At 43.9% G+C, this 18,569-nt stretch overlaps 1 protein-coding gene and 1 long non-coding RNA gene across 3 annotated transcripts in view; both read left to right on the top strand.

The window, feature by feature from the left end:
* RCOR1 (REST corepressor 1) overlaps positions 1-18,569 on the top strand; it is a 144,665-nt gene that overhangs the window by 58,146 nt on the left and 67,950 nt on the right. The gene's annotated exons all lie outside the window — the stretch shown is intronic.
* LOC310845225 lies at positions 1,292-17,762 on the top strand. The gene is made up of 2 exons (XR_014564582.1): positions 1,292-1,578; positions 17,601-17,762. It is a non-coding gene; the product is annotated as an uncharacterized lncRNA (long non-coding RNA).

Below are 18,569 nucleotides of genomic sequence, written 5' to 3'. Positions count from 1 at the left end.
TTGCATTGTAAAGAGTCTCTACCTGTTTTTGGACTATGATTCCCACCATCCCTGACTACTGGGCCTGCTATCTAGGGATGATAGGAGTTGTAGTCCAGAAACAGCTGGAGACCCAAGTTTGGGAAACCCTGGTCTAGAGGAAGATAGGGATAAACTGCTTGAATTATATCCAATTAAATCATACTCCGGGCAGCGTATGAGATTGTTCCTTTGCTTGGAACCAAAGATTTTTCGGGTGATTTTGGACCCCACCACATACACACCAGCTTGGCGGCAAAGTGGCAAGACAAAGGGAGGACTGACAAAACAATGGGGTCCCTACTTAGAGTTTACATTTAGCATTGTAAATGAATTCTTTTCTGTATTACAGCTGAATTTGTTCTGTATTACAGCTGAATTTGAATTCATGCATTCAAACAATAATATCAGTTTACAGTAGAATGTGGAAAGTTAACCACCATGAGATCTATGGGTGAGGGGTAGTATGCAAATTTATTTATTTATTTAATTAATTAATAAAAAGGGGACACCCAATTTTAGTCACACACGGTGAGGACCCATTGGAAGCAATGGGCAGCAAATGCATAATTTTATTTTATTTTTGGAAAAGTTTTTATTGTTACAATAATTCAGTATTAATACACGCATGTTGTGAATATACAAGCATACAAACATACATTTCATACAATCCTTAAAAATATTCAAGCATACCTACATTCAGCCCCACAGATAATTCCTTTTCCCATCACCTTTTGAACTTTTGAAAACAGCAATTTGCACTGAAATGCAGGTGTGCAGTTGTTAGCCCTGTTGTCACTATCCTCAAAGTCATTTAGCTGGCCTTCTCCCCAGTAGAAAAAATAAATACAAAATTGAAATAAAGTTTCCATATTAATTGCAGCTTCTTTTCCCATTTCCCTCCCCTCCCACGCCATCATGCTCCTAGTTATTAAAAGTATTTTAAGGGGCAGTTTGCCTCAGTGTCGCCCGTAACACACACACACACACACACACACACACACACACAAAAAAAAACAAACATTTCTGTTGTTTATTTTCAGTACTATTTTAGCAGGGTTTGTTGGATGTCATTAGCAGCACAGTGGATTCAAAATACTGAATCCTCACACTAGAGGGGGCCGGAGGAAAAGGAAAATCAATACTTTGTTGCCATGGCAACTGGAGGAGGCCTGGGTTGGCCTGGGGTGGTCTCCTCCATTGAATTAATACATTGCTTCGGTTTTCTCCCTTTTCTTTTCTTTTCTTTTCTTTTCTTTTCTTTTCTTTTCTTTTCTTTTCTTTTCTTTTTGCTCTCTGCCCATATAACTAGCATAGCCAGCTCCCCTTCAGAGTCCTCAGTTTAGCCGAACAAAAAACTCAGAGCACACATACACCGTATCCTGGAATTCTTTTCTCTTGCAAGACATCATGACGTAGTTGCCGCCTTTATTCCAGATGGCGGGATCATACTCTCCACCAGCAAAACATGAACAAGGTTTTCCTGTGTTTTTGCATGTAGGAAGTTTTAGGGAATTGCCTGAGCTTAGAAACAGATGATAAACAGTACCGGAATCCCAGGTGCTATTTTTAAGTTGGTTTTGCTTTGTTTTTGGTGGTGGCTGTGGTCAGAACGATGTGACTTCCTTATTTCTTTTTATGTGTTTCTTGCTGCTCTGATACGACCGTTGAGGGTCAGATACGAATATTCTCCCGTCATGTTAAGTTTCACCTGAAGTGCTTCAGAGGTGTTCCAGAAATCTTTTGAGTGTCTGCAGGAGACAGTCTGCTGCTGCTGCTATTATTATTATTATTATTATTAGTAGTAGTAGTAGTAGTAGTAGTAGTTTCACTTCTCCCCATTTTTATTCTCACAACAATGCTCTGAGGTAGGCTATAAGCTAAGGGGCCTAAATGAGCTTCATGGCTGTGTTGGGATTTGAACCCTGATCTCCCAGGCCCTAGTCTAACCAAATTTATCTGCAAGTAAAGGCAGGTGGCGCTGTGGGTTAAACCACAGAGCCTAGGACTTGCCGATCAGGTCGGCGGTTCGAATCCCCGCGACGGGATGAGCTCCCATTGCCCGGTCCCTGCTCCTGCCAACCTAGCAGTTCGAAAGCATGTCAAAGTGCAAGTAGATAAATAGGTACCGCTCCAGCGGGAAGGTAAACAGCGTTTCTGTGCGCTGCTCTGGTTCACTAGAAGCGGCTTAGTCATGCTGGCCACATGACCCAGAAGCTATACACTGGCTCCCTCGGCCAATAAAGCAAAAATCGAGATTTTGAAAATGGAGACTTAAGGGTTGTATCAAGGTAAATTCTACTCTCTACACCCCCTGAAATTAATAAGTGTGACTTAGTCATAGCTGTTCTTTTCAGTGGGCCTGAGTAGAACTAAAGATGGCTGCAACCCTATGAAAGGAAGCTAGGATTTGCCTACACTTAAAAAAAAAAAGCATTCTCCTTTGTTTTTAATTAAACAAGCTCTTGCCTCACCTGCTGCAAGAAGTCACAGCTGGGAGCCTGCGTAGGTCCTGTGTTACCACATTTTAAACTGTCCCAGATTGACGAGAAGCAAATGAATCAGGCTATTTCAGTTCATAGTACATTACAACAGAATATTGTAATATTTCCAGATATTTTGAACTGCCACTCCTATGAGCACCAGGCAAGGTTGGCAAAGGCTTCATTAAACATTGATCTTAGCCCACCGGTTGTTTGCAAGACGGCATACACACCGCACGTCCAAAATGTGCACACCCACTACCAAATCCTGGGAACTGTAGTTTTACGCCTAACAGCACTATAATTCCCAGCACTCTTGACAGGGTGCAGTCCCCATAATCCTTTGTGAGGAAAATATGTGCTTAAATATATGGCAAGTATGCAGCCTCAATTGGCTGCTCTGCCTCTTTGCTCTTGTCTGCAGCTTTCTGTGCAAAAGTTGTATGTGCGGGGGTGAGGTCTTCCCAGGGGTTTTCTGAGCCTTCTTCCCTCTTCCTCCTTCTTACTGCTGCTGCTCAGCTGCATCCTGTTGTACATATCTTAATGCTAAAAGATAATCATCTAGGAAGGTGAGAAAGGCAAGTAGATTCCACCTGTTTCTCCTGCAAACCCTATATTATGGTCTGCCAGGGGGGTGGGGAGAAGAATAAGTGTTGAATAATGAAAACATTGGAAGAAGCAAGTACGTGACTGGGAGGCAAACGTACAGGAAAGCAGAAATCAGCTCAGATAAAAAGTGTGACGTCCTGCAGTTGGAATCAGTCATTAATGCACCCACCATCCTGTTCACCCATTACTTATTGATTGATTGCATTTATCAGGCGCTTTATGCGCTAAAAAGTCTCCTAAGCGACTCAAGGCTTAAAACAGGGGAATACAAAGGGGCTGAATCTAACTACTTTGACATTGCTATACTTTTAACACAAATGCTAGGTGCTGTAGGTAAGGTAAATGGTGTTTCCCTGTGCGGCTCTGGTTCGCCAGAAGCAGCTTAGTCATGCTAACCACATTACCAGGAAACTGTCTGCGGACAAACGCCGGCTCCCTCGGCCTATAGAGCAAGATGAGCGCCGCAACCCCTGAGTCGTCCGCGAGTTCACGACTGGACCTAACAGGGGTCCCTTTACCTTTAATATCTTCTTTGGAGTGACACTGTGTTTTCCATGAAATGTCACTGCGTAACAGAACTTGCATACCAATCCCTTGCAATGGATGCACTTTTAAGTTTTCAGTGTTCCTAAATTCCTAGCTTTGGTCACATGGTGGCTAAAAAAACCTCTCCTTTCTTGCTGATGGAGTGGCTCTAGGATCTTGGAAACTGGGACCCTGCAGCAGAATTAGTAACAGGTGTTTGAAGTCCCCTGAACCCCAAGACCACTACACCACAGATGATTCCTGACCATGCAAAATGCTGGCCGGGGTTGATGTGTGTTTAAAACACAGCATCATACTTGGAAAAGTTGGTCTGTGGTCTAAAGACATTTACTTTTTTCAGTAAAACAAATGCTGTTTTCCCCTCCCTTTTTCTGTAACCCCCACCCTCGTTATATTTATGAATAAATGTGTACAAGAGTTATTCACTTAAGGGGTGTGTGGAAGGATTATTAGAAAGGCTGACTGTAACCTAAATTCCAGAGCGTTCAGTGAACTTTGAGAGTCAGGGAATCCTGGGATTAAGCATGCCTTAGCTTCAGCCAGACTATTTGAGCGTGTGACCTGAGAAGCAGGTGATTAAATCCAAGGTTTGAAGGTGATATTAATTTGGTGCATCATGCTCTGTTTCCAATGCCCAGGGTTGTGAGTGCCATTGCTCACCTAGTCCAAATGGCATCAGCCCACACAAGACGCGGAGGTATTAGCCAGCTTGGGGGAACCTGAGGTTTGCAGGAGTACCAAAATAGTGGGAACACCACAAATGGGTGTTTCATGGCCATGGGATGCCAAGTGGGTTTGGAAGCAGCATGGAGTATCAGACAGTGAATAGGAGCGCTCCATGCTGCAACATTTTAATGCAGGTCTCACTTTCCATTGCCGGAGTTCCAGAGTTTGATCATGTACAATTCAGCCTCAAAATTCAGATGCTGACTATTGGCATATGGCTTAAAATATTAGATTGTGATGTTCTTTTACCGGCGAGTGTGAACTTCTATTCTAGCTTCTGTCAGTCCTATGCATGTGCAGTCCTATGTACAAATGTCCCAGTGAATGCACCCTTTGTGATAATTGTACGTAGGATTGCAACCTATATGTGAGAAGTGTGTATGGGACAGAGAACGCCTAGGTAATTTGTAGTTAATTTGCAGGGAAAGCTGCCTGGGAAACAATTGTTGTGACATGCTCCCACTCCTTTAAGTTTCTTAAACTATATTTCAGTATGCGAAGTTACGTAAAAAAATAAAAGAATTCTAATCTTTACTGGCAGTGTGTCTTTCTAATTATAGTATGCCTTTAATTGTAAATATTTTAATCCAATCAGATTAGGCCCTGGGGTACTTGTCTGGCCTAGTACTTAACAAAAGGAAATCATCACCTTTTCCCAGACTAGGAAGGTGGTTAGAGGGAGTTGAGAATTGGGGGAAATATCTCTGTTTCTGCTAACTCGGGAATGACTTTTACTGTGGATTCAGGGGAACAGGCTGGCATGCATGTCTTGCTCATTTCTCTTTAATGGAGAGCTGGCAGACATGGGAATCTCTTAGGTAAAAGGACTCCTGGATGGGTAAGGTAAAGGTAAAGGGGCCGCTGACCATTAGGTCCAGTCGTGGCCGACTCTGGGGTTGCGGCACTCATCTCGCTTTATTGGCCGAGGGAGCCGGTGTTAGCTTCCGGGTCATGTGTCCAGCATGACTAAGCCGCTTCTGGCGAACCAGAGCAGCGCACGGAAACGCCGTTTACCTTCCCGCTGGAGCGGTACCTATTTATCTACTTGCACTTTGACGTGCTTTCAAACTGCTAGGTTGGCAAGAGCTGGGACCGAGCAACAGGAGCTCACCCCGCTGTGGGGATTTGAACCACCGACCTTCTGATTGGCAAGTCCAAGGCTCTGTGGTTTAACCTACAGCTCCACCTGCGAAGGCGACTATGGGGTCGTAGCACTCATCTCACTTTCAGGCCGAGGGAGCTGGTGTTTGTCCACAGACAGTTTCCTGGGCCATGTGGCCAGCATGACTAAACCGCTTCTGACGCAAAGGAACACCGTGAGGGAAACCAGAGCTCACGGAAACGCCGTTTACCTTCCCGTCGCAGCGATACCTATTTATCTACTTACACTGGCGTGCTTTCGAACTGCTAAGTTGGCAGGAGCTGGGACAGAGCAACGGGAGCTCGCTCCTTCGCAGGGATACGAACCACCAACCTTCCGATCGGCAGGCCCAAGAGGCTCAGTGGTTTAGACCACAGTGCCAATCTCTTAGAACTTGCATGCAAGGTCCCAGCTTCAATCCATTGGTATTTACAGGTTACAGCTAGGAGAGAACCCTGCTCTAAGAGTCATTGCCAGTTAGTGTAGATGGACCAGGTCTGATTTGGGATAACACAGCTTCCCATGCTCGTAAACACAGTTTCTGACATCCATCTTGGCTGTGAATCCTGAAAGACCTGCTCCCTGCCTTGCAGGCCTTTTTCTACCTGGCCTGGGAGGGTGGGAGCGGGATGGACTCCCAACTACAAATATTGAGGCTGCTGAACAAAATATCAGGCTGGGGTATTGTTTAGGAAGGGTTGTTGGTGTTATTGATACTATTTTTGTGTCTTTATTTTAGATCTTATGATTTATGTGAAGTTGTTCAGTTTGCTTGTGTACTTTTTGATGTTTTGTTTATTGTTTATGGCTAGCTTTGTGATGTTGTAATTAGTTTTTTTTCAAGTTGTAAGCTGTCTTGAGTATGGTTTGAACTATGGAGAAGCAGCATACAAATAAAATCCATGTTACTTCATCATGGTTCAAAATACAGTGGTACCTTGGGTTACATACGCTTCAGGTTACAGACTCCACTAACCCAGAAATAGTGCTTCAGGTAAGAACTTTGCTTTAGGATGAGAACAGAAATCGTGCTCCGGTGGCGCGGCGGCAGCAGGAGGCCCCATTAGCTAAAGTGGTGCTTCAGGTTAAGAACAGTTTCAGGTTAAGAATGGACCTCCAGAACGAATTAAGTACTTAACCCGAGGTACCACTGTAGCTAAAAATCAGAAGGCCATGGAGATTTTTATCTATCAACTTAAATAACCAGGGTGATTAATCAGGCAGAGTGATTTTGGTCAACATTTGCTGTTAAGCCAAAGGTGCAATTCATGAAGAGGAAGTTCAGATTTCGGGTGAACATCCCCAATTCCCCAGTGTACAGGGGCTGTAATGATCTGATACTGTATACAGCCTTATAGGAAAGTCTTCCTGTTAATGTGGTTTTAGGAATCGTTTTGGGGGAATAAATATATGAACCCCCTTGTTTTAGACATTTTGTTAATCATTTCATAATTTTTTTTAAAAAATATTTATTCCATCCCCCCCCCCCTTTTTTTTGGTGATTAACGAAAACAAAGAGAGGCTTTGTGAAAACCTGGAACAAACTCTGGGTTTTCCTGATTCTTTTCTCAGGCCTTCACATCTCTAATGGTCTCTCTGTAGTCCCTGACCTAAAGTACATTCTGAAACAGTCCTGGGAAGTCTCTTGCTGATAGGCAATGGAAGTTGCTAGACTGGTATGCTGAGACTTTGATGACAGTAGCTCTACAGGTATAGATTAGGACCAGCCCACGTGCAGCTGTTAACCCAATGAGAATCTGAAGGCATCGCACAGTTTGCAGGATGTGGCCTCTTGCCAGATATTTCCTGCCTTTTGGCTATTGCTGAGTGGGAATCGGAGAGCTGCTGCAAAGTTGAGTGTGGTTTTTCTTTTTGTCAAGCTTGAGAACAAGCTTAAAGCTAATTCACAGCGGCTGCTAACAAACAGTCCTTTGAAAAGGCAGCATTTGAAGCCATGGAGGAGAATGTCTAATTCTAGATGCGTGTATAGTTTGGTGTTGCTGCTGCTTTGAACTTGTTAGCATTGGAAAGTGACAGGAGCCAAGCACATGCTGCTACATGCACTAAAAGCACCCGAGGTCATGCAAGACCTTGTTCCCATCCCATCATTCCTGAATCCAGCGCATAGTTTTAAAGTAACTCTCCTCCTCTTAATTCTTCTCCGTTGAAGATTCGCAGCTCCGTTCATGAATTTATTAACTATCCTTGTAAAATGTTTTGCCTTTGGTGTCAGAGGCAGAATGTCTCTGAGTGCCTGTTGCTAGGAATAATAAGAGTGCTATTGTGCTCAGATCCTGTATGGGAACTTCGCATAGGCACCCGGTTTGTCATTGGAACGCTCTGTCACAAGAGACTAGGGCCCTGCGGGACTTGACATCTTTCCGCAGGGCCTGCAAGACAGAGCTGTTCCACCAGGCCTTTGGTCAGGGCACAGCCTGACTCCCTCCTTTGGCAATCTTCACAGAACTCTAGCCCAATGATTGCCATCAATTTGATTTGAATTAATTTTATAATGAATGATTTTAGAATGTTGTACTATTTTATTGTTGTTAGCCACCCTGAGCCCGGCTTCAGCTGGGGAGGGCGGGATATAAATAAAAATTATTATTATTATTATTATTATTATTATTATTATTATTATTATTATTATTACAATATGCTTTGGGACTTATATGGACTCTACACTCCCTGTTCTCCAACAACCCTGTGAGGAAGCTTCCAGAGGGGTAGCCATGTTAGCTTGTTGCAGTTAAAACAACCAGAAGGGACTAAAAGTCCAACAGATTTATGGTAGCCCAAACTTCTATGTATTTTGAGCAGTGTTAAAAACTCAGATATACAAGCTGACTGTCAAATGACACCTTAAGCAAGGTTATGGTCGCCACAACAGAATGTCAAGGCACCCCTTTTTATTTTGCAATGAGCTCGTTTTCCATTTTTGGGCTAACAAAACACAGGCTGCAGTAGTGGCATACTTAAATAGGCTTTTATGACACCTGGGAATTTCCATCTGAATTATCCCCAACAAAAATGACTTTTTTTTTTAAAGTACTTTTAAACTCCCCCCCTCATTCATTATAAATTAATTCCCTATACTCTTTTACAGGTCCTCAAGGAAAACATTTCAGATCCTTCTCTAAGTGACATTTTGCTTTCCTCATATTTATTTACCTACTTAATTTATATAGCTGCCCCATAGCAGAAGTACTCTAGGAATCCAGTGTGGTGTAGTGGTTAGCGTGTTGGACTAGGACCTGGGAGATCAGGGTTCAAATCCCCACTCAGTCATGAAGCTCATTGGGTCACCTTGGAGTCAGTCACAGCCTCTTAGCCTACTTCACAGGGTCGTTGTAGGGATTAATTGAGGGGGTGAACCGTACACTCGTTAGAGGAGGAGTTGGGATATAAATGCAGTAAATAAGCTCTTCTGCTTACCTGTTTAAGACAGCCGGAGGGCTAGCCAGATGGAGATGTCAGTCACCAGAAATCTCTACATGGTCACAGTTGGATCTGTACCAGTCGCAAAATGCACCTGGGGAATTTATAGTGCTCGTTTTGAGGGGCAGGCAAGCGATCCTCAGTGAGGAGATGGAAGTGTGCTATCAGCTGCTACCATTTTGAAATTAAATGGGAAAAACCCAAACCTTAATCTGATTAGTTAATGACAATTTCGCGGCATGTTTTTTGTGTGTGTAATGCCTGCACACAGATCATGCCAGGGATGGCATGTGGTGTTCATGTGGATTCTCCTCCAACCTGTAAAACATGCAATAGGATTATGCACTGCAGGCATGTTCCTGTGCCTGGGGAAAATAAAATGTGTGGACTTGCTTTCATTTGCCCTAGAGGGTGTGTCTTCACCACAGTCCCTCTCAGTTAGACTACTGGAACTGTCATTCCACATATACATTAATTCACCAGTTAAGAACAGCAATCTCTTTCACATACTCAGTTGACATAAAGACTTTCTCCTGACTGAAGCTGATAGGAATATTTATTTTTAGGCTGTAATCATAGCCCAACTTATAAATTTAGTGGAGCTTGCTTCTGACGTGGCTGGGATTCCACTGCAAACTGTTCTTGCTAGTGATGTGCACACTCTCTTTCTCTTACTCCCTCAAACACACCCTCAATCATTTGGTTCCTCCCTTGTCTGCCTGCTTCTTTCTTACTCACCCACTCTCTGCAATTCTCTTTCATTTTCCTCATGGTGCGCACGCGCGCGCACACACACACACACATTGCGTAAAGAACTTTTAGGGAAAGCATTCCCCCCCCTTCAAACAGAAACTTGCATGCATGTGTAAGAGAATGTGTGGCGCTGGTACATGAACATTGTACTATGTGCTAATAAGCTTTTCCCACTCTTAAAGGCACTCTTAAAGGCATCTTAAAGAGCTGTTTGCAAGGAGAGTCTCTGAGTATTGCTGCAGCTTCATTTCGAACTAAGGAAGTGCCTTTTTTGTAATTTATAATAGCATTTTAGAGAATCCGCCAACATGAGAAATGGCTGCAGCTCCGTAGTGGAGCACAACTGTGGTGTAATTGCTAGATTGTTGGACGAGGACCTGGGTTCAAATGCCCCACTCAACCATGAAGCTCACGCCTTAGGCCAGTTACAGCCTCTCAGCCTAACCTAACTCTTAGGATTGTTGTGAGGATAAAACGGGGGAGAGAGTTGTATGTGCCATCTTGAGCTACTTGGAGAAAAGTTGGGATACAAGTATAATCATAATTTTAAAAACAGAGACAGCACCTGGCTCAGTCCTATTAAAAGGAGGATCCGGGTGGCAGGTGATGTGAGAGACATTTGCCAGTCAAGCGTAGAGACAGTTCGAAGTTAGTGGAACAAATAGACTGAACCTACATAAGGGGCAGCCCCCTGTTTCCCCTTCTTACAAAACAGCCCTGCATGGTAGGCCAGTATTGCGGTTTCTGTGTTGCAGTGGGATGCCTGAGGTCGGGAGAAAACTAGCCTGTCTAGGGCCTCATCCGCAGCACATATTAAAACCAGTAATATACCGCTTTATAAACAGCCGTGGCTTTTCCCAAAGAATCCTGGGAACTGTAGTTTGTTAAGGGGAGCTGGGAGTGGTGAGGAGACCCAGCTCTTCCCCTCACAAAGTGGTCTTAACAATAAATTTGCAGTGTGGTTTCACAATCAATTCCTTTTTTCAAGGAACTCTGCGAGGGGGGATAGGGGGTCTCCTAACAACTCCCAGCACCCTTAACAAACTACAGTTCCCAGGATTCTTTGGGAGAAACCGCAGCTGTTTATAAAGTGGCATGTTGCTGATTTAAATGTATGATACAGATGGGGCGAAGGCTAGTGAGTTTAAGATGGAGGAGGATGAGGGGAGATTTCAGCGGAGGACTTCCTGACTGAGAGCACAGTCTATTTAATCGCTGCACCATGCCACCCCCTCCTCCGCATTTGTGCCCCTTTTAACTTTCAGCGAAGAAGCCTGTGAAGGGCATTACTTTCCTTTCCTGCTTGCCATTCTCCTAGAGGGCAGCAAGAAGTCTACTTTTGCTGCTTCAGCGGTAAGACTCCATGGTGATCCCTCTCCCTTGCAATAGGCTTCATTATCAGTAGCCCTCTTAATGCATCTTAATCTGATGGCAAGTCCGTGCGTATCCACCCTTTGCATGTGTGCCTGAGTGCAATGCAAAAACCTATGCCCTGTAGTGGAATAATGGACTTGCACAATGTGAACTATTTATGAAGCTGGGCTCCTGTGTAAAACTTTCATGAGATAGAGAGTGAGAGAGAGGGGGGGGGAGGGGGGTGGCAGAAGTTGCCATGCCTAAGGATGGAAACAGCATTATTCTTAGAGGCCCCGTTCAGCTTTTGATAACGGAACTGGGAAAACTGGACTGGACTGGTAAGGGTGTGTGTGTGTGTGGATCTGAGCAGTATTAGTAAAAGATATTTTGGTTTTAATCACAGGCCTTGTTTATGGAATTGAGGAAATGGTGTGCTTAGAATTCTGTGTGTACATAAGAAGCTGTCTCATACTGAGTTGGCGTATTGGTCCATTTGCTTCTGTATTGTCTGAGCTGACTGGCAGCAAAGCGGCCCAGGGTTTTCGGATGGGGTATTCCCCAGCCTTACCCAGAAATTGAACAATATGAAGAACCAAATACAGTAAACAAAAATCTTACAAATCTCTAAAGTCACAAAATGTGCACTCTTGATGGATTCTCTTGAAAACATAGAACCAAATAAACATAAGTCTTATAAGTCTCTGAAAGTCTCTGTAGGCTATGCAAGTCTCTGAAAGAAGCAATGGGTCAGATTCTTATCTGATGAAAACAAGCGGTAAAGCTTTGTTTTATGACGTCCAAGGCTGCCGAAGAGGTCCGCAAACAGACGTAGTGAACAGCGATTCCAGATCTACCCACTGTTTCGTAGAATTTTTCTTCAGCACAGCAGAAGGATGCAAAAATGCTTCATAAACTGCAAATGAATTATTGAAACGATGACCTGCATATACATGGTAACTTACAATAACTCAGATTCTATGTTTTCAAGAGAATCCATCAAGAGTGCACATTTTGTGACTTTAGAGATTTATAAAATTTCTGTTTATTTGGTTTTTCATATTGTTCAATGTTCCGTATAGATTATATAAAGAGTTTATATTGATATTGCATTGTTGTACTTGGTCATCGGGTTGCCTGGGATATTACTGATAATTGTTTGCAACACAGGGGTTTAATTGTTTGGTTGCTTACCCAGAAATTGAACATAGGGATCCTTTTGCATGCAGAGCAGATCCACTGAGTCATGCCTCTTCACTCTAAGATTTCTTAGAATCATAGTGTTGGAAGGCACCCTGGGGGTCATCTAGTCCAACACCCTGCCATGCAGGAGTCAAAGCTAAAGCATCCCTGGCAGATGGCCATTCGACCTCTGTTTAAAAACCTCCCAAGGAAGGAGAGTCCACCACCTTCTGAGGGAGTCATTTTCACTGTCAGAACAGCTCTTAACTTTTAGGAAGTTCTTCCTGATGTTTTGTCGGAATCTTCTTTCTTGTAATTTGAAGCAATTGGTTTGAGTCTTGCCCTCCAGAGCAAGAGAAAACAGGCTTACTGCATCCTCCATGTGACAGCACTTAAGATATTTGGAGACAGCTATCATATCTCCTCTCAGTCTCGTCTTTTCCAGACTAAACATACCCAGCTCCTTCAACCATTCCCCATAAAGCTTGGTTTCCCGACCCTTGACCATATTGGTTGCCCTCCTCTGCACACATTCCAGTTTGTCAATATCCTTAAATTGTGGTGCCCAGAATTGGACACAGTATTCCAGCTGTGGTACTACAGCTATACCTTGGGATGAATACGCTTCAGCTTAAATATTTTCGGGTTGTGCTCCGTGGTGACCCAGAAGTAATGGAGCGTGTTACTTCCGGGTTTTGCCACTCGCGCATGCACAGACGCTCAAAATGACGTCACGCGCATGAGCGGAAGCGGCAAAATGCGACTCACACCCGTGCAGACGCACAGTCGCGTTTTACATTTGCTTCAGGATGCGAACGGGGCTCCGGAATGGATCCCGTTCGCATCCAGAGGTACCACTGTATTACTTCCCTTGATCTAGACACTGTACTTCTGTTGATGCAGCTTAGAATAGCGTTAGCTTTTTCTTTTCTTTTTTGCTGCTGCTGCATCACACTGTTGACTCATGTTCAGCTTGTGGTCTACCAAGACCCCTTGATCCTTTTCACATTTACTGCTAGTAAGCCAGGCTTCCCCTATCTCATATTTCTGCAGTTGGTTGTTCCTGCCTAAGTGCAGAACCTTTCAATTTTAACGGTGTTATGAAGCTGGGGGCCCAACAGCATTTTTAACACCGAACTTGGTGTGTTGTTGTTTTTTTGAAATTCCTATCTTATCTTTCCTTTGCTTTGCTACCTTTTTTCTGGTCGCACCTGTGTGAAACATGGCTTGTTGTGGATGAGGATCAATATTCTAAAATGTGCACATAAGTAAACAAGATGTATGACATTAATACCCAACATTCAAAGAAAGTGAAAAAAATGGGGGGGGGCAGCATTCCTTGAACTTGTATAAAATTGTGTATTAACAGCCTCCCTCTACACAACAACCTTCAGACGACGTTGGACTACAACGCCCATCATCCCTGGCCATTGGCCACTCTGGCTAGGGATGCTGGGAGTTGTAGTCTATGAGACTAGGGCCCTTCAGGATTTAACCTCCTTCTGTTGGGCCTGTAAGACAGAGCTATTCCGTCTGGCCTTTAATTTAAATTCAGCCTGACCTTTTATTTCCCTTCTCTTCCCTCCCCCTCCCCTTTTATGAAGATTACCTGCTCTGAGACCCCACAGCTAATTCTCCCCTGGCCTCCTCGCTGGCCCAAGTAGGACTAATTCAGCCAGCTAGCCCTGGTGACTATCTAATGCTTATTGGATGGATTTCCCCCAAATTGATTTTTGAACTTTGAATTTTATTGTTATTCATGTTTTTATACTGTATTTTATGCTGCTTCTATGTTGTATTACAATTAAGTGTTTTAAATTTGTTGTTAGCCGCCCTGAGCCTGGTTTTCTGAACCAGGAAGGGCGGGGTATAAATAATTTATTTTTATTTTTATTATCTAGAGGAGCCACAGGCTGAGAAAGGCTGGGGTATATAATATATATGATGGTAAATGTTTATGGTACGTGAATTTCTGGAGTATTGAATCATGGTAGAGAGAGTTTTGGATCCATGGGATACTGAGTTAGACCACTGGTCTGTTTAACCCAGTGTTGAAGCAGTGCAGATACTCATTTGAGTACTCAAGATATTACGGTAGTTCACAGGTAGCCCCTGTAGCATCTTCCAGTTCCCACCATTCATGCTCATTGGCCATGCTGGACTGTGTGCATCCTTAATTCTGTAAATGAACTCCCATTTTTCATTTGCTCTTTGAGGAGCATTTATGCAGTAGGAATTCAGACAGCAAGATCTGTTCAGTAATCTTAATTAAAACGGTGCCTGCATTAACCAACTTGTTGCATTCTTTCTACTAAAAGGGAGGGGGGAAGCAAGTTGTCTAGGAAAATATCAGCCAAGCAATAAACAATCTGTTCCCTTCTTTCCATTGAATCTGTTTCTTCAAAGCCTTCTCCCAGCATTTAAATGATAACACACTTATAAAAGGTATTGTTGCACTTAATTGTTTTCTGGATTGTTTACAATCTTTCGTCCTTCAACTTTTGTTGCGTATTTTGTTTCTGTATTTGTATACAACCAATGATTATAAAAATAAATACAGTGGTACCTCAGGTTAAGTACTTAATTCGTTCCGGAGGTCCGTACTTAACCTGAAACTGTTCTTAACCTGAAGCACCACTTTAGCTAATGGGGCCTCCCGCTGCCGCCAGAGCATGATTTCTATTCTCATCCTGAAGCAAAGTTCTTAACCTGAAGCACTATTTCTGGGTTAGCGGAGTATGTAACCTGAAGCGTATGCAACCTGAAGTGTATGTAACCTGAGGTACCACTGTAAATAGTAAAGGTGCCAGTACTCAACAATAAGTTGTTACAGTATTGCCACACTTTAACATTGGGGGGGGGGGTTACTGGTACTGTGTACCTTTGAGAATACCCCCAGTAAATAGCTATATAGAAAATATCATGTACTGCTGTTGAATGGGTACTCAGTTTTATGTGATTTGGATGGTGGTAGTATTTGCTGAGAAAACTCTCTCTGTGTTTTTATTTTGTATTTTTTTAAAAAACAAACATTATTGATTGAACTGAATTGATTCACATGGGTAGCAATTGTGGCTGATACAGATTTTTAATTAAGATGGTTTGATTGTATATTATAATGCTTAATAGTTCATGTAATGAATGGACTGAGAAGCTGCAAAAGCCTTTCCTGAATTTGAGTATATAAAGCCATTCTCAGTTCAGGTGTAAAGGTAAAGTTGTGCAACTAAGATGGACCACAATCTTGGTCTCTTAAGGGTGGTTTTTTGGGAAATGCAATGCCACCTGCCCTGACAATTTCATAAAACTTTAGTTAGAAATTGCAAATGCACTCACTGGAGCAAATTGGCTCTGTCCCCAAACCGCCAGATCATCACAGACTTGCAAACCAAATCCAGCCCATTAGCTATATAGATTTAGCACCTCATCAGAGGGTAATGAAAATGCACTGTTTATGCAAACCCACATGGGGCTTAGGAAATAGGGGAGTTGCATTCAGCTTGGGAGCTCACAAGTAAAAATGTTACATGGGGAAAAAAATACGAGAGAGAGACATTGCACACACTTTTGTAAATCAAGAAAATCTTTAATAATAATAATTTTAAAAAACAGAAAAACAAGTTGCAGAGGCCTTGCTTGCCTTGTTTAAACAGGCTTGCTTTCGGCCTCTTCCCTCTCACTGCGCCTTTACGAGCAAGGATGCGCATATGTGCCACAAGATGGCAGAGTTGCTTTGCTGATGAACCTCGAGCAAAAAAGCCACCTGCTAACCGCAGATGTCCTTCTTTTCTTCCTTTCCTTTTTAAAGGAAAGCTAAAGCGCAGCTCTTGGTGTTTGTTTTAGGCTGTCACCATGTTCTGGAGCTCGGAAGATGCTTCAGATTTGTATGCAAGCAATCTGCACCGGGTCTTCTGTATGATAATGGGTTTTGGAAGGTGGGGGAGGACGAGGACGGAGGAATCTTGCCCTGTCTTAGCCTCTCATTGTTTGATCAATGCTAGAACCTGCACCGAGCATACTAAATACGGGGGTGCTGTTGAAACCGCTGCCGTGTCCTCAACTCAACCCTGTTCTCTCAGTGCATTTTGGCACGTAACAGGCAAGGTGTTGCAGAGCCTCCTTTTGCAGTACCTTGTCACGTAATGGTGAATTAAGCCTGCCGCGGCCACCTAACTTTTGGGGTTTCTTGCTCTCTCTTTTGTGCTCAGCTCCCTATGGATCTCTCTTGGATAATGTGGGAAGGTAGTCTCCCTCTTCTTTCTGCAGCAGCAGCAGCTATGGCTGATGGGATGCTAGGTCACAAAGCAAGATTCAGAGATCCACAGTGGGTGGGGCAGGTTGAGAGATGGCATTGATGACCCCCCCCCCCCCAGATTTCTTCATAGATTTGGGCTCTCCGTAGTTGAAGGAAGCACATGTGGCTGGCTAGTAATTAATAGGTCTGGATATGCCTCTCTCTGCCCCCTGTTCCATAAAGGATGCCTAGCATTTACTGTGTCCATTTTATGGGTTATTGTATGGCTTTTATTGTGATGCGCTGTTCTTTTTATTTTATGTTATTCTCAATGCACTTAAATTTTTGTAAGTTGGAGGCTTGGCAGGGGGTTGGACTCGATGGCCCTTGTGGTCTCTTCCAACTCTATGGTTCTATGATTCTATGAGGCTGTATGTTTCTGAAGAGCAGTTGCTGGAAGCCATGGGGTGGGGGTTGGGGGTGGCGGCAGGGAGAGGGCTGTTCTCAGGTCCCGCTGTCAGGCTTCCCAGAGACATTTGGTTGGCCACTGTGTGAGCAGGATGCTGGACTTAGATGGACTACTGGCCTGATCCTGCATGCTAGGTAAAGGTAAAGGGACCCCTGACCATTAGGTCCAGTCGTGGCCGACTCTGGGGTTGTGACGCTCATCTCGCTTTATTGGCCGAGGGAGCCGGCGTACAGCTTCCGGGTCATGTGGCCAGCATGACTAAGCCGCTTCTGGCGAACCAGAGCAGCGCACGGAAACGCCGTTTACCTTCCCGCCGGAGCGGTATCTATTTATCTACTTGAACTTTGATGTGCTTTAAACTGCTAGGTTGGAAGGAGCAGGGACCAAGGAACGGGAGCTCACCCCATTGCAGGGATTCAAACCGCCGACCTTCTGATCAGCAAGCCCTAGGCTCTGTGGTTTAACCCACAGTGCCACCCGTGTCCCACGATCCTGCATGCTACTCTCACGTTATTAAGTTTCTTGGAGACTTCTTGTGTGGCGAGCGACTAAAGAGTGGCAAGCGACACATGAATTGAGTAAATAAGATTTCCTCGCCAGATGCCTTCACTAAAATGCAGAACCGCTCACCATGTTTTGCTTTTCTAGGTATGGGGTGACTCATGTGTCTGCACACACGCTGGCATGCGCTTTTTATGAATGAGCATGCAACTGAATCAGCCGACGGGAGCTGGCTTGGCAGTCTGCAGGTCTCGCGTGAAAGCTAAACCCACACACATTACCGATTCATTAATAAAAGAAAAAACCTGACACATGCATGAAATCATTGAAGGGACTTGCATCGTGTTTGCAGAGCCAAAAGGAGAGGAGAGAGTGTGGTGTAGTGGTTAAGAGCGGTAGTCTCGTAATCTGGGGAACCGGGTTCGCGTCTCCGCTCCTCTACATGCAGCTGCTGGGTGACCTTGGGCTAGTCACACTTCTCTGAAGTCTCTCAGCCCCACTCACCTCACAGAGTGTTTGTTGTGGGGGAGGAAGGGAAAAGAGAATGTTAGCCGCTTGGAGACTCCTGAAGGGGAGTGAAAGGCGGGATATCAAATCCAAACTCTTCTGTGTTGTGTATGTGAAAGCACCTTCCCATCTTTAACTTATTTTAGTTCATAGGAACATAGGAAGCTGATGTACACACAGAGTATTATCTACACTGGCTCATTCCAGGGTTTCAGGCAGAGCAGATTACCAGCCCTACTTGGAAGTGGTAAGGATTGAATCTGGCACCTTCTGTGTGCTAAGCAGTCGATCTACCACTGGGGCATGGGCCTTCTCCTCTGGTCTGCTCCTGAGATTCTTGAAGTATGCATCGAACAGTGTTTGCTCCATATTAATACATTGCACGTTTGCATCATTCACATAACATTAAGCAGGAGCAAAGGCACAACAGTCCTGTTATGAAACTTTTGCCCCAGTGTTAGAAATTCTAGGGCTGCTATACGTCCAGAATTTCCTAGACATACAGGAGTCGGAAACAGTGTTCAGGCAGAAATCACTGAGATGTCTGGGAAAATCCAGACGTATGGCAATCCATGTCAGAAGTCTAGATTTTGGCGAATTTCCTTCAAA

This window comes from Podarcis gaigeae, assembly GCF_964106915.1.
Source record: "Podarcis gaigeae genome assembly, chromosome: 1".
NCBI lineage: Eukaryota > Metazoa > Chordata > Lepidosauria > Squamata > Lacertidae > Podarcis > Podarcis gaigeae.
The sequence above is the reverse complement of the archived record's forward strand: the minus strand, read 5'-3'. Positions and strand labels throughout refer to the sequence as shown.